Source organism: Carassius gibelio, chromosome B19 (assembly GCF_023724105.1).
Source record: "Carassius gibelio isolate Cgi1373 ecotype wild population from Czech Republic chromosome B19, carGib1.2-hapl.c, whole genome shotgun sequence".
In the NCBI taxonomy this organism is placed as follows: Eukaryota; Metazoa; Chordata; class Actinopteri; order Cypriniformes; family Cyprinidae; genus Carassius; species Carassius gibelio.
Window position 1 is genome coordinate 89276 of NC_068414.1, and position 11478 is coordinate 100753.

Below are 11478 nucleotides of genomic sequence, written 5' to 3' on the forward strand. Positions count from 1 at the left end.
CATCTAATAGGTTTTTATTCCTTCTGTAGGCCGCGATCGGTTTATGTCTTTGTAAAATCTCGGTGTCTTCTAAAAATTTGGAGAAATTCTGTTTAGCAGTCGAATTGAGTTGTTTGCTCTGAAATGAATAAAAAGCCACCAAGGGAAGTATTTTAGTTTCACCCGTTTGAGTTGGCGCTTTGGGGTCACTTATGGATTTAAGGAAGTTTCTGAGGACGGATCTTAAAAAACTTCTACCGTATCCTCTATCTTTCAATGCACCGAAGAGTGTTTTTGTAGCTTTTATGAATTCCTCTTCCTCCGAGCAAATTCGATGGAATCTTAAAAGCTGGGATTTCAGTATCCCTTTAAAAGTATGCCCGGGATGAAAACTGTTTTTGTGTAGAAGACAGTGAGTGTCTGTCCCCTTAAAGTAAACACGGTAGTCCAGTTTGTTTTTCTCCTCAAATTTAGTGCCTTTATAAGTGACCACATCCAAAAAGTTAACTTCTTTACTGTCCAATTCATACTTAACTGTAATTGATTTCTGATGTGTGTTCAGATGCTCAATAAATTTAATAAACTCCTCCCTCGAATGCTCCCAGACACCCCAAATGTCATCCAAAAATCGGTAATAGGCAAACGGTTTCAAAATGGCCGTCGCCAGCGCGGTCTCTTCCCAGTGCGCCATGAAAATGTTGGCGTACGAGGGTGCGAATTTCTTACCCATGGCAGTACCCTTGGTTTGGAGGAAGAATTTCGAATCAAACTCAAAGTCATTTTTGGTCAAATTAATCTCCAGTAGTTTCAAGATATACTCATCGGGTCTACTGCCATTGGGAAATTTACTCATGCACCCTCGTACGGCTGACAATCCTGCCTCCGTCTCGATGTTCGTGTAGAGACTGTCGACATCGATTGTGAAGAGCAGGGCGTAGGTGGGAATCCTCAGGTCTTTAGTCTTCTCAATGAAGTCGTACGTGTCTCTCAAATAGCTTGGATGCTTTTGTGAAATAGGGTTCAAGTGGTACTCTATGAATTCTGCGGTGTTGTACGTTTCACTATTGCAATCCGATACAATGGGCCTGCCGGGTGGTATTTTACCCGGCAGGCTCCATTTTTTTCTTTCTTTGTGGATCTTTGGTAAAAGATAAAACCTGCGTGCCCTTGGCACGGCAGGGCCTGAAAGGTATTCCCACTGTTTTCTATTAATGATCCTTCTATCGTGCATCTCCTCAAGTATCTCTCCCACCTCAAGTTTGGTTAGTGGGTAGATAGGTTTATCGAGAGGAGTATAATGATCCGTGTTCTCTAGCTGCTTCATTCCCTCCCACAAATAGTCTTTTTTATCTAAAAGCACAACAGCGTTGCCTTTATCGGCTTGCTTGATGACGATGTCTGTATTGTTTTTAAGGAGACTGAGGGCCCTTTCTTCTTCCCGGGTCAGATTGGGTTCCTCTCTCCAGTTCCAGTGCAGATGTCGAAACGCCTGTAGGTCGGCGTCGATGATCTTATGGACCTGCGTGGGAAGTCTGGAGAGAGGAGGTGTCCAGTCCGATCCGAGGGTGAAGGGGGTCTTTTCTTTCTTCTTTTTCTTTTTCTCAAAGAAGGCCTCTAATTTGATCCTCCTGTGGTATTTTTGTAAATCTTTTAGTAACTCGATCTTCAACGTTTTCAAATTTCTAGGTGCCGGTACGAATGACAGACCTTTCAGTAAGAGTGATTCTTGTGTTTTTGTGAGATGGAATGAAGCAGTCAGATTCACTATGAGTTTCTCGGTGCTGTTTATTTGCCTGATGGACCTGGCCAGTTTAACTGGTGCGCCCAGTGTTCCAGAATGGCCTTGGCGGTCTCTGTGGTCCAGTGGATTAAATCCTGCCCCACTTTGAACCTGTCATGTGGTAATTGTTCTAGGTACATTAAAGTTTCTCTTATGTACTCGTTTATTCCATCCAGGTGCGCTCTTTCTTCCCACACCAGTAGTTCTGAGTAATTGATGATCGGGAAATACAGCCGAGCGCTAGGCAATCTGTTTCTCGCCATCTTATACGTTCGCTGTATTTCCTTGGTGGTAGTCTGTACGCACCTTTGTGTTCTGTTGTTTATACCGAAGGAGAATATGACCATCTCAGGCTGTACTGTTACGGTGGCCTTCTCGATCAGGTTACCCGCATGCTGAAACTTAGCTCCTGGGAAGCTGTCTATCTGTAGGTTTGCATGACTGAAATTTCTAATTTTAGAAACATTGGAGTCCCCTATTATTACATACTTTTTTTGGAGGGTTAGACTCCAATCTTGGTTTTTTCCTGTTTGTGTTTATGTGTCTATTCGTTGTGTTCACAGGCTCGGATCTCTCCTGTTCCTCAGGAAGGGCTTGATTCAGCATGCGGCTACCCCGATTTTCTCCTTCTGAGTCGGTGTCACTCCCTTCCTCTATCACTCTCCGTCCCTCTTTTAAAAACAGCGAGAGTGCCGAGCACGGGGCCAAGGCCCCTTCAGACTCCTCCGAGTCTTCGGAAAAGAGGAAAGGTGAAGCCATGAGCCTGGTGAGAGACGGTTTTGAGATCGGCGGTCGGTCATCTGTGTGCTTTCTCTTCTGGACGTGTTTCTGGGGGGTTATATTATCATCTATCACGACCGCATCCTCTTTTTGATTCAAAACTCTTTCTAGTGTCTCTGTATTAGGGTTGACTGCCCCTGTCTGATCCCTTTCCTCAACCACCCTCTCTCTCTCGGGTTCATTCGATTTTTCTAAATCTACCAATACCTGAGTAATACCCCTTCTGAGGGTTCTCTGATCCAGGGGCTCTTGGTGTCTGGCGGGTGTGGACGTAGGTGTAAGTGGTCGAGGCTCTTCGGGAGGGTTCTCATCCGCATCAAACGACCAATCCCCCCTACCCGTAGGGGTGCGTGAGGGGTCTGGTACGTTCAGCGGTGAGGTCTGTGCGTCCACAGTAATCCTCTCCCGTCTTGTTGTCTGTTGTACTACTGTCTCCGTTTGTCTATTAGTGCCCGTGTGTGTCTGTGCTTCAGTGTTCATTTGTACAACATAGAGGGCCTCCACTTTTTCAAGCACCTCTTCGTTCAGTCTCTCACGGAAGTTTTTTCTCGCCCAGTTTGAAGCCACCTCAAATGCTTGTCTCCAATCCGCTTGATTGGTTCTTTCTTTTAATTCTGATAGGACTTCATGTGCGTGGGCCTCGTAGTGTTCCTCTAAAATAAGCTGGGTATTATGTAGCCAGTTTCTGGCGTTACCCTCTAACAGCTCCTCTGTTTTTTTAGAAGGGGCAGCTGGTTTAATGGTATCAATCAGAAACTGTGCCATTTTTCGGAACCCAGTAGGTGTGTTATCTTTGATTTTGGTCGTTACATTATGCAAATGGTGCACAGCCCGTATCAGCTCATACATTAGTTTCATGGTGAGCTTTAACCTGGGCGAAGGAGGTATATAATCAGGGTTTCTATCTGTATTAGATTCTTTTTGTCGCTCTCTCCCCCTGTTGTTGTTTCTGGGGAGGAAACGGTTCCCTCTATCCCTTTGTGTGTCGTATGTGTTGTGTGAGTCTTTGTTATGAACAATTCTAGCCGTGGGTCGAGCAGAGTTATAGTAGACCTCACGTCTTGCTCTGTTTGGTCTGGAGTCTAATGGTTCAGAGTCATGATCATCGTACTCTGTGTACCGTTCTAGTCTAAATCTGTCCCCAGTGCAGTGTTGGTCATTTCTGTTTGTATATCGATAGAACCTGTCGGTATCCACATTGTATCTCTGCTGGTTGTTAAATCTGTTGAGATTACTAGTAAGATTCTCAGAGATATTTCTGTCGAATCTGGATGAAACTCTCTCATGTTGTGGGTACTCAGGTTCTATCAAAATGCCGACACTGTTTTTGTTTTTATTTTTGTTACGACCCTTTCTGTATTTTTTGGTATTGTTTTTATTTTTTGTCTGATTCAGTTGAAGCACCAACTGATCCGGTCTCCTCAGCATTGTGTCTCTTTCATCAAACTGATCGTAGATCCTATCTCTATAATCGTCTTCAGGAATGATCTGTAATGATTCTCGTTGTCTGATATTTGTTCTATTTGCATTATTATATCTGAGGTCACGGTTGGCGTTTATAGGGTCGAGTTTAGTGTGTCTGTTGTCACGTCCGGTGTAAGTTTTGTCATATTCAGTAGATTTGTCATATCTGGTGTTTATTTCTTTTTGAACAAAGTCAAAGATTGTAGGCAGGCGGCGTCCGCCCCTGCCCGTGTTTCTAGACCCCCTGTGTGTTAGGGTGGCTTGTGTGCGTGCGTCGAAGAGAGCGCTCCCATTCCATCCACGACGGGCGTTCTGCTGGAAATCCCTATATCTAGGGTCCATATTCTCCCACCGTCTTGGATATTGGGGACGGTTCTCTCTTTGTTGTGCTACATATGATTTAGAGTAAAACTCCCTTCCCCTAAAAGCTGGAGGATTATTTAAGTGAATGCGTGTGCGAGGTGTTTCGCCCCTCTGTCTGTATTCCTGATAATCATACATCTCTGCTTTGTAAGAGGTAGGAAGTCAGTAAGAAATGAGAAATATATATAAAAAAAACAAAAACAAAAAAAACAAAGTGTCTTTTTCAAATGAAATTGTAAGATGAAAGAAGTTGAAAGAAAAAGGAATTCCTCTATTTGAAACAGACGCTTTTTCTGTGCCTCTGCGACGTTTCGAAGTGTGATCACTTCTTCTTCAGGCTAGCTACAGTAAAAAGCGTCGTAGAGTATCTTTATCTATAGATTTGCAACCATAAACACGAGAGTCAGATGTTGACGGCTCGAGCGATTCGGAACGAATGGCTGTGAGCTCGCCCCCGCTACAATATATCGTCTGCAGCGACGTCATCTTCCTGAGACTCCTCCCCTCGCCGGTTTTTCACAAAAACCTGAATAAATATATGTTTATGAATATGAATTTCGCCAATAAAGGTATCAAAAAATTCCTTTATTCATTCTGCATCACATCATGTGTTTTTTATGATTTTAGAACGCTGCCCTCGATCGCGATCCCGAAAAATATGAATTAATATATGTTTATGAATATGAATTTCGCCAATAAAGGTATCAAAAATCCCTTTATTCATTCTGCATCACATCATGTGTTTTTTATGTTTTTAGAACGCTGCACCCGATCGCGATACCGGAAATACTGTTTCTCCCTATGTTAAACTGTAGTACACTAGACTGGAACATTGTATGGATACTTTATATAATTTCCAGTTGTTTTATCCTCAAATGTGAGTCGATTGAAAGATTGTATTCAACTGTAAACATACTGTTTTCTGCCCTTGGGCTCTGTTTTTCTTATATCATCATGCTCTTTTGGTGGTATACATGTCCAAATTTGAAAACAAATCTCTGTTTTGGTTATTTGAGAATTGTCTTAGCTTTGTATCGTATGGCAATCACATAAAAATGTTTGTTTGGGGTGTATTTTTAATAAAATGCATTGTTAAATCATGGAGATCTGTCTTTATTGATATTAATTTGGAACCACATTAATACGTATGAGTAATTAAGTTGTTGGATTGTGTTCCAGGTGTGTCCAATTACTTCAATTTCAATTGAATTAATTGATTGTCTGTATATATAGTATAAAACAGTATGTCGTGAGATTGCTTCCTTCCTGTAAGTGTCCTTGTTCTATTATATCTCCAATGAATCTCTTTAAGAACTTATCCATGAATTTTCATGAGTGTTTTGAAATGTGAGAATGGGTCCAGGCCGTGGGGCCTACCCCGGACCAAGACAAGAGAGTCCAGAGGCGAGGCACGGGCTTGGTTAGGATTAGAAAAAATCCAAGAGCTGGAGCACAGTCCAGCTCTGGTAATGCGCAGTCCTTCAATACTCCTTCTGGCCGCTCTCCCGACTCAGCCGAGGCCTGCCCCCACGGCCTAGGCCCATCGCTGCACCACCAATATATTTGGTCTTTTTATCGTTGAACCACAGATAGTGAGATTTTTAAACGTATGAATGAGTATTGTTTTTCAATAATATTAGTGCTATTTATTAAGGTTGTTATATTATTTATTAATACTTATGAGTAATACTTCTCCATGTGATTTATTAGGGGTAGAACGGGTAGGGTTAGTATGGGTGGGGTCAAATGATACGTCGGGGGGTGGAAAGGGTAGGTTTCGGGACGGTGGGGTTGTTCGCCATGTAATTTATTAGGGGTAGAATGGGTAGGGTTAGGATGGATGGGGTAAAATGATACGTCGGGGGGTGGAAAGGGTAGGGTTAGGGACGGTGGGGTTCTGTCCATAAGTGGTGAAATGGGTAGGTTTTAGGTATGGTAGGGGTCAGTCAGTCCAGGGTCCCTTATGTGGGTCTGTGACGGGTAAGGTTAGTGGATGTTTTGTTGTTCCCCTCAGTGAATATAATGTTGCTTTACCAATAATAATAAATAATCTCACTATCTTAGAAGTCAAGAATCCAAGTCTCCTCAATGGCTCTCACCCATTTCTCAGGCCTCATTCAATCCTCTTGGATACAGAGTGTTGAGTCTGTTTATCCAAAGTCTTTCTGTTCTTAGTCTGTCCCTTAGACACCACAAAGGGTTAGTTTGAAGTATAGTAGCTCTAAGAGAGGGGAGGCCATGTAATAGGAAATGTTGGATCAAAAACCTGCGCTTGTGGATTTTATGGATGATGTTGTGAGTGTGCTGGTATATTCTTGTTCTCACCTCATTTTTAGTTTGTCCGACATACTGTTTGTTGCACTTTGTGCAGAAAATCAAGTATACACAATTAGTGGTGTCTGGAGAGAGAGTTCTGTTGACTTGATAAATTTGCTTCGTGGTTACATTTTTTATCCATTTCAGAGCCAGATAGTACTTGCACGGTCTTTGTTTCCCAGTTGTTCTTTTACTTTTAACTTTACTGTGTACTAGAACATCTAATAGGTTTTTATTCCTTCTGTAGGCCGCGATCGGTTTATGTCTTTGTAAAATCTCGGTGTCTTCTAAAAATTTGGAGAAATTCTGTTTAGCAGTCGAATTGAGTTGTTTGCTCTGAAATGAATAAAAAGCCACCAAGGGAAGTATTTTAGTTTCACCCGTTTGAGTTGGCGCTTTGGGGTCACTTATGGATTTAAGGAAGTTTCTGAGGACGGATCTTAAAAAACTTCTACCGTATCCTCTATCTTTCAATGCACCGAAGAGTGTTTTTGTAGCTTTTATGAATTCCTCTTCCTCCGAGCAAATTCGATGGAATCTTAAAAGCTGGGATTTCAGTATCCCTTTAAAAGTATGCCCGGGATGAAAACTGTTTTTGTGTAGAAGACAGTGAGTGTCTGTCCCCTTAAAGTAAACACGGTAGTCCAGTTTGTTTTCTCTCCTCAAATTTAGTGCCTTTATAAGTGACCACATCCAAAAAGTTAACTTCTTTACTGTCCAATTCATACTTAACTGTAATTGATTTCTGATGTGTGTTCAGATGCTCAATAAATTTAATAAACTCCTCCCTCGAATGCTCCCAGACACCCCAAATGTCATCCAAAAATCGGTAATAGGCAAACGGTTTCAAAATGGCCGTCGCCAGCGCGGTCTCTTCCCAGTGCGCCATGAAAATGTTGGCGTACGAGGGTGCGAATTTCTTACCCATGGCAGTACCCTTGGTTTGGAGGAAGAATTTCGAATCAAACTCAAAGTCATTTTTGGTCAAATTAATCTCCAGTAGTTTCAAGATATACTCATCGGGTCTACTGCCATTGGGAAATTTACTCATGCACCCTCGTACGGCTGACAATCCTGCCTCCGTCTCGATGTTCGTGTAGAGACTGTCGACATCGATTGTGAAGAGCAGGGCGTAGGTGGGAATCCTCAGGTCTTTAGTCTTCTCAATGAAGTCGTACGTGTCTCTCAAATAGCTTGGATGCTTTTGTGAAATAGGGTTCAAGTGGTACTCTATGAATTCTGCGGTGTTGTACGTTTCACTATTGCAATCCGATACAATGGGCCTGCCGGGTGGTATTTTACCCGGCAGGCTCCATTTTTTTCTTTCTTTGTGGATCTTTGGTAAAAGATAAAACCTGCGTGCCCTTGGCACGGCAGGGCCTGAAAGGTATTCCCACTGTTTTCTATTAATGATCCTTCTATCGTGCATCTCCTCAAGTATCTCTCCCACCTCAAGTTTGGTTAGTGGGTAGATAGGTTTATCGAGAGGAGTATAATGATCCGTGTTCTCTAGCTGCTTCATTCCCTCCCACAAATAGTCTTTTTTATCTAAAAGCACAACAGCGTTGCCTTTATCGGCTTGCTTGATGACGATGTCTGTATTGTTTTTAAGGAGACTGAGGGCCCTTTCTTCTTCCCGGGTCAGATTGGGTTCCTCTCTCCAGTTCCAGTGCAGATGTCGAAACGCCTGTAGGTCGGCGTCGATGATCTTATGGACCTGCGTGGGAAGTCTGGAGAGAGGAGGTGTCCAGTCCGATCCGAGGGTGAAGGGGGTCTTTTCTTTCTTCTTTTTCTTTTTCTCAAAGAAGGCCTCTAATTTGATCCTCCTGTGGTATTTTTGTAAATCTTTTAGTAACTCGATCTTCAACGTTTTCAAATTTCTAGGTGCCGGTACGAATGACAGACCTTTCAGTAAGAGTGATTCTTGTGTTTTTGTGAGATGGAATGAAGCAGTCAGATTCACTATGAGTTTCTCGGTGCTGTTTATTTGCCTGATGGACCTGGCCAGTTTAACTGGTGCGCCCAGTGTTCCAGAATGGCCTTGGCGGTCTCTGTGGTCCAGTGGATTAAATCCTGCCCCACTTTGAACCTGTCATGTGGTAATTGTTCTAGGTACATTAAAGTTTCTCTTATGTACTCGTTTATTCCATCCAGGTGCGCTCTTTCTTCCCACACCAGTAGTTCTGAGTAATTGATGATCGGGAAATACAGCCGAGCGCTAGGCAATCTGTTTCTCGCCATCTTATACGTTCGCTGTATTTCCTTGGTGGTAGTCTGTACGCACCTTTGTGTTCTGTTGTTTATACCGAAGGAGAATATGACCATCTCAGGCTGTACTGTTACGGTGGCCTTCTCGATCAGGTTACCCGCATGCTGAAACTTAGCTCCTGGGAAGCTGTCTATCTGTAGGTTTGCATGACTGAAATTTCTAATTTTAGAAACATTGGAGTCCCCTATTATTACATACTTTTTTTGGAGGGTTAGACTCCAATCTTGGTTTTTTCCTGTTTGTGTTTATGTGTCTATTCGTTGTGTTCACAGGCTCGGATCTCTCCTGTTCCTCAGGAAGGGCTTGATTCAGCATGCGGCTACCCCGATTTTCTCCTTCTGAGTCGGTGTCACTCCCTTCCTCTATCACTCTCCGTCCCTCTTTTAAAAACAGCGAGAGTGCCGAGCACGGGGCCAAGGCCCCTTCAGACTCCTCCGAGTCTTCGGAAAAGAGGAAAGGTGAAGCCATGAGCCTGGTGAGAGACGGTTTTGAGATCGGCGGTCGGTCATCTGTGTGCTTTCTCTTCTGGACGTGTTTCTGGGGGGTTATATTATCATCTATCACGACCGCATCCTCTTTTTGATTCAAAACTCTTTCTAGTGTCTCTGTATTAGGGTTGACTGCCCCTGTCTGATCCCTTTCCTCAACCACCCTCTCTCTCTCGGGTTCATTCGATTTTTCTAAATCTACCAATACCTGAGTAATACCCCTTCTGAGGGTTCTCTGATCCAGGGGCTCTTGGTGTCTGGCGGGTGTGGACGTAGGTGTAAGTGGTCGAGGCTCTTCGGGAGGGTTCTCATCCGCATCAAACGACCAATCCCCCCTACCCGTAGGGGTGCGTGAGGGGTCTGGTACGTTCAGCGGTGAGGTCTGTGCGTCCACAGTAATCCTCTCCCGTCTTGTTGTCTGTTGTACTACTGTCTCCGTTTGTCTATTAGTGCCCGTGTGTGTCTGTGCTTCAGTGTTCATTTGTACAACATAGAGGGCCTCCACTTTTTCAAGCACCTCTTCGTTCAGTCTCTCACGGAAGTTTTTTCTCGCCCAGTTTGAAGCCACCTCAAATGCTTGTCTCCAATCCGCTTGATTGGTTCTTTCTTTTAATTCTGATAGGACTTCATGTGCGTGGGCCTCGTAGTGTTCCTCTAAAATAAGCTGGGTATTATGTAGCCAGTTTCTGGCGTTACCCTCTAACAGCTCCTCTGTTTTTTTAGAAGGGGCAGCTGGTTTAATGGTATCAATCAGAAACTGTGCCATTTTTCGGAACCCAGTAGGTGTGTTATCTTTGATTTTGGTCGTTACATTATGCAAATGGTGCACAGCCCGTATCAGCTCATACATTAGTTTCATGGTGAGCTTTAACCTGGGCGAAGGAGGTATATAATCAGGGTTTCTATCTGTATTAGATTCTTTTTGTCGCTCTCTCCCCCTGTTGTTGTTTCTGGGGAGGAAACGGTTCCCTCTATCCCTTTGTGTGTCGTATGTGTTGTGTGAGTCTTTGTTATGAACAATTCTAGCCGTGGGTCGAGCAGAGTTATAGTAGACCTCACGTCTTGCTCTGTTTGGTCTGGAGTCTAATGGTTCAGAGTCATGATCATCGTACTCTGTGTACCGTTCTAGTCTAAATCTGTCCCCAGTGCAGTGTTGGTCATTTCTGTTTGTATATCGATAGAACCTGTCGGTATCCACATTGTATCTCTGCTGGTTGTTAAATCTGTTGAGATTACTAGTAAGATTCTCAGAGATATTTCTGTCGAATCTGGATGAAACTCTCTCATGTTGTGGGTACTCAGGTTCTATCAAAATGCCGACACTGTTTTTGTTTTTATTTTTGTTACGACCCTTTCTGTATTTTTTGGTATTGTTTTTATTTTTTGTCTGATTCAGTTGAAGCACCAACTGATCCGGTCTCCTCAGCATTGTGTCTCTTTCATCAAACTGATCGTAGATCCTATCTCTATAATCGTCTTCAGGAATGATCTGTAATGATTCTCGTTGTCTGATATTTGTTCTATTTGCATTATTATATCTGAGGTCACGGTTGGCGTTTATAGGGTCGAGTTTAGTGTGTCTGTTGTCACGTCCGGTGTAAGTTTTGTCATATTCAGTAGATTTGTCATATCTGGTGTTTATTTCTTTTTGAACAAAGTCAAAGATTGTAGGCAGGCGGCGTCCGCCCCTGCCCGTGTTTCTAGACCCCCTGTGTGTTAGGGTGGCTTGTGTGCGTGCGTCGAAGAGAGCGCTCCCATTCCATCCACGACGGGCGTTCTGCTGGAAATCCCTATATCTAGGGTCCATATTCTCCCACCGTCTTGGATATTGGGGACGGTTCTCTCTTTGTTGTGCTACATATGATTTAGAGTAAAACTCCCTTCCCCTAAAAGCTGGAGGATTATTTAAGTGAATGCGTGTGCGAGGTGTTTCGCCCCTCTGTCTGTATTCCTGATAATCATACATCTCTGCTTTGTAAGAGGTAGGAAGTCAGTAAGAAATGAGAAATATATATAAAAAAAACAAAAACAAAAAAAAC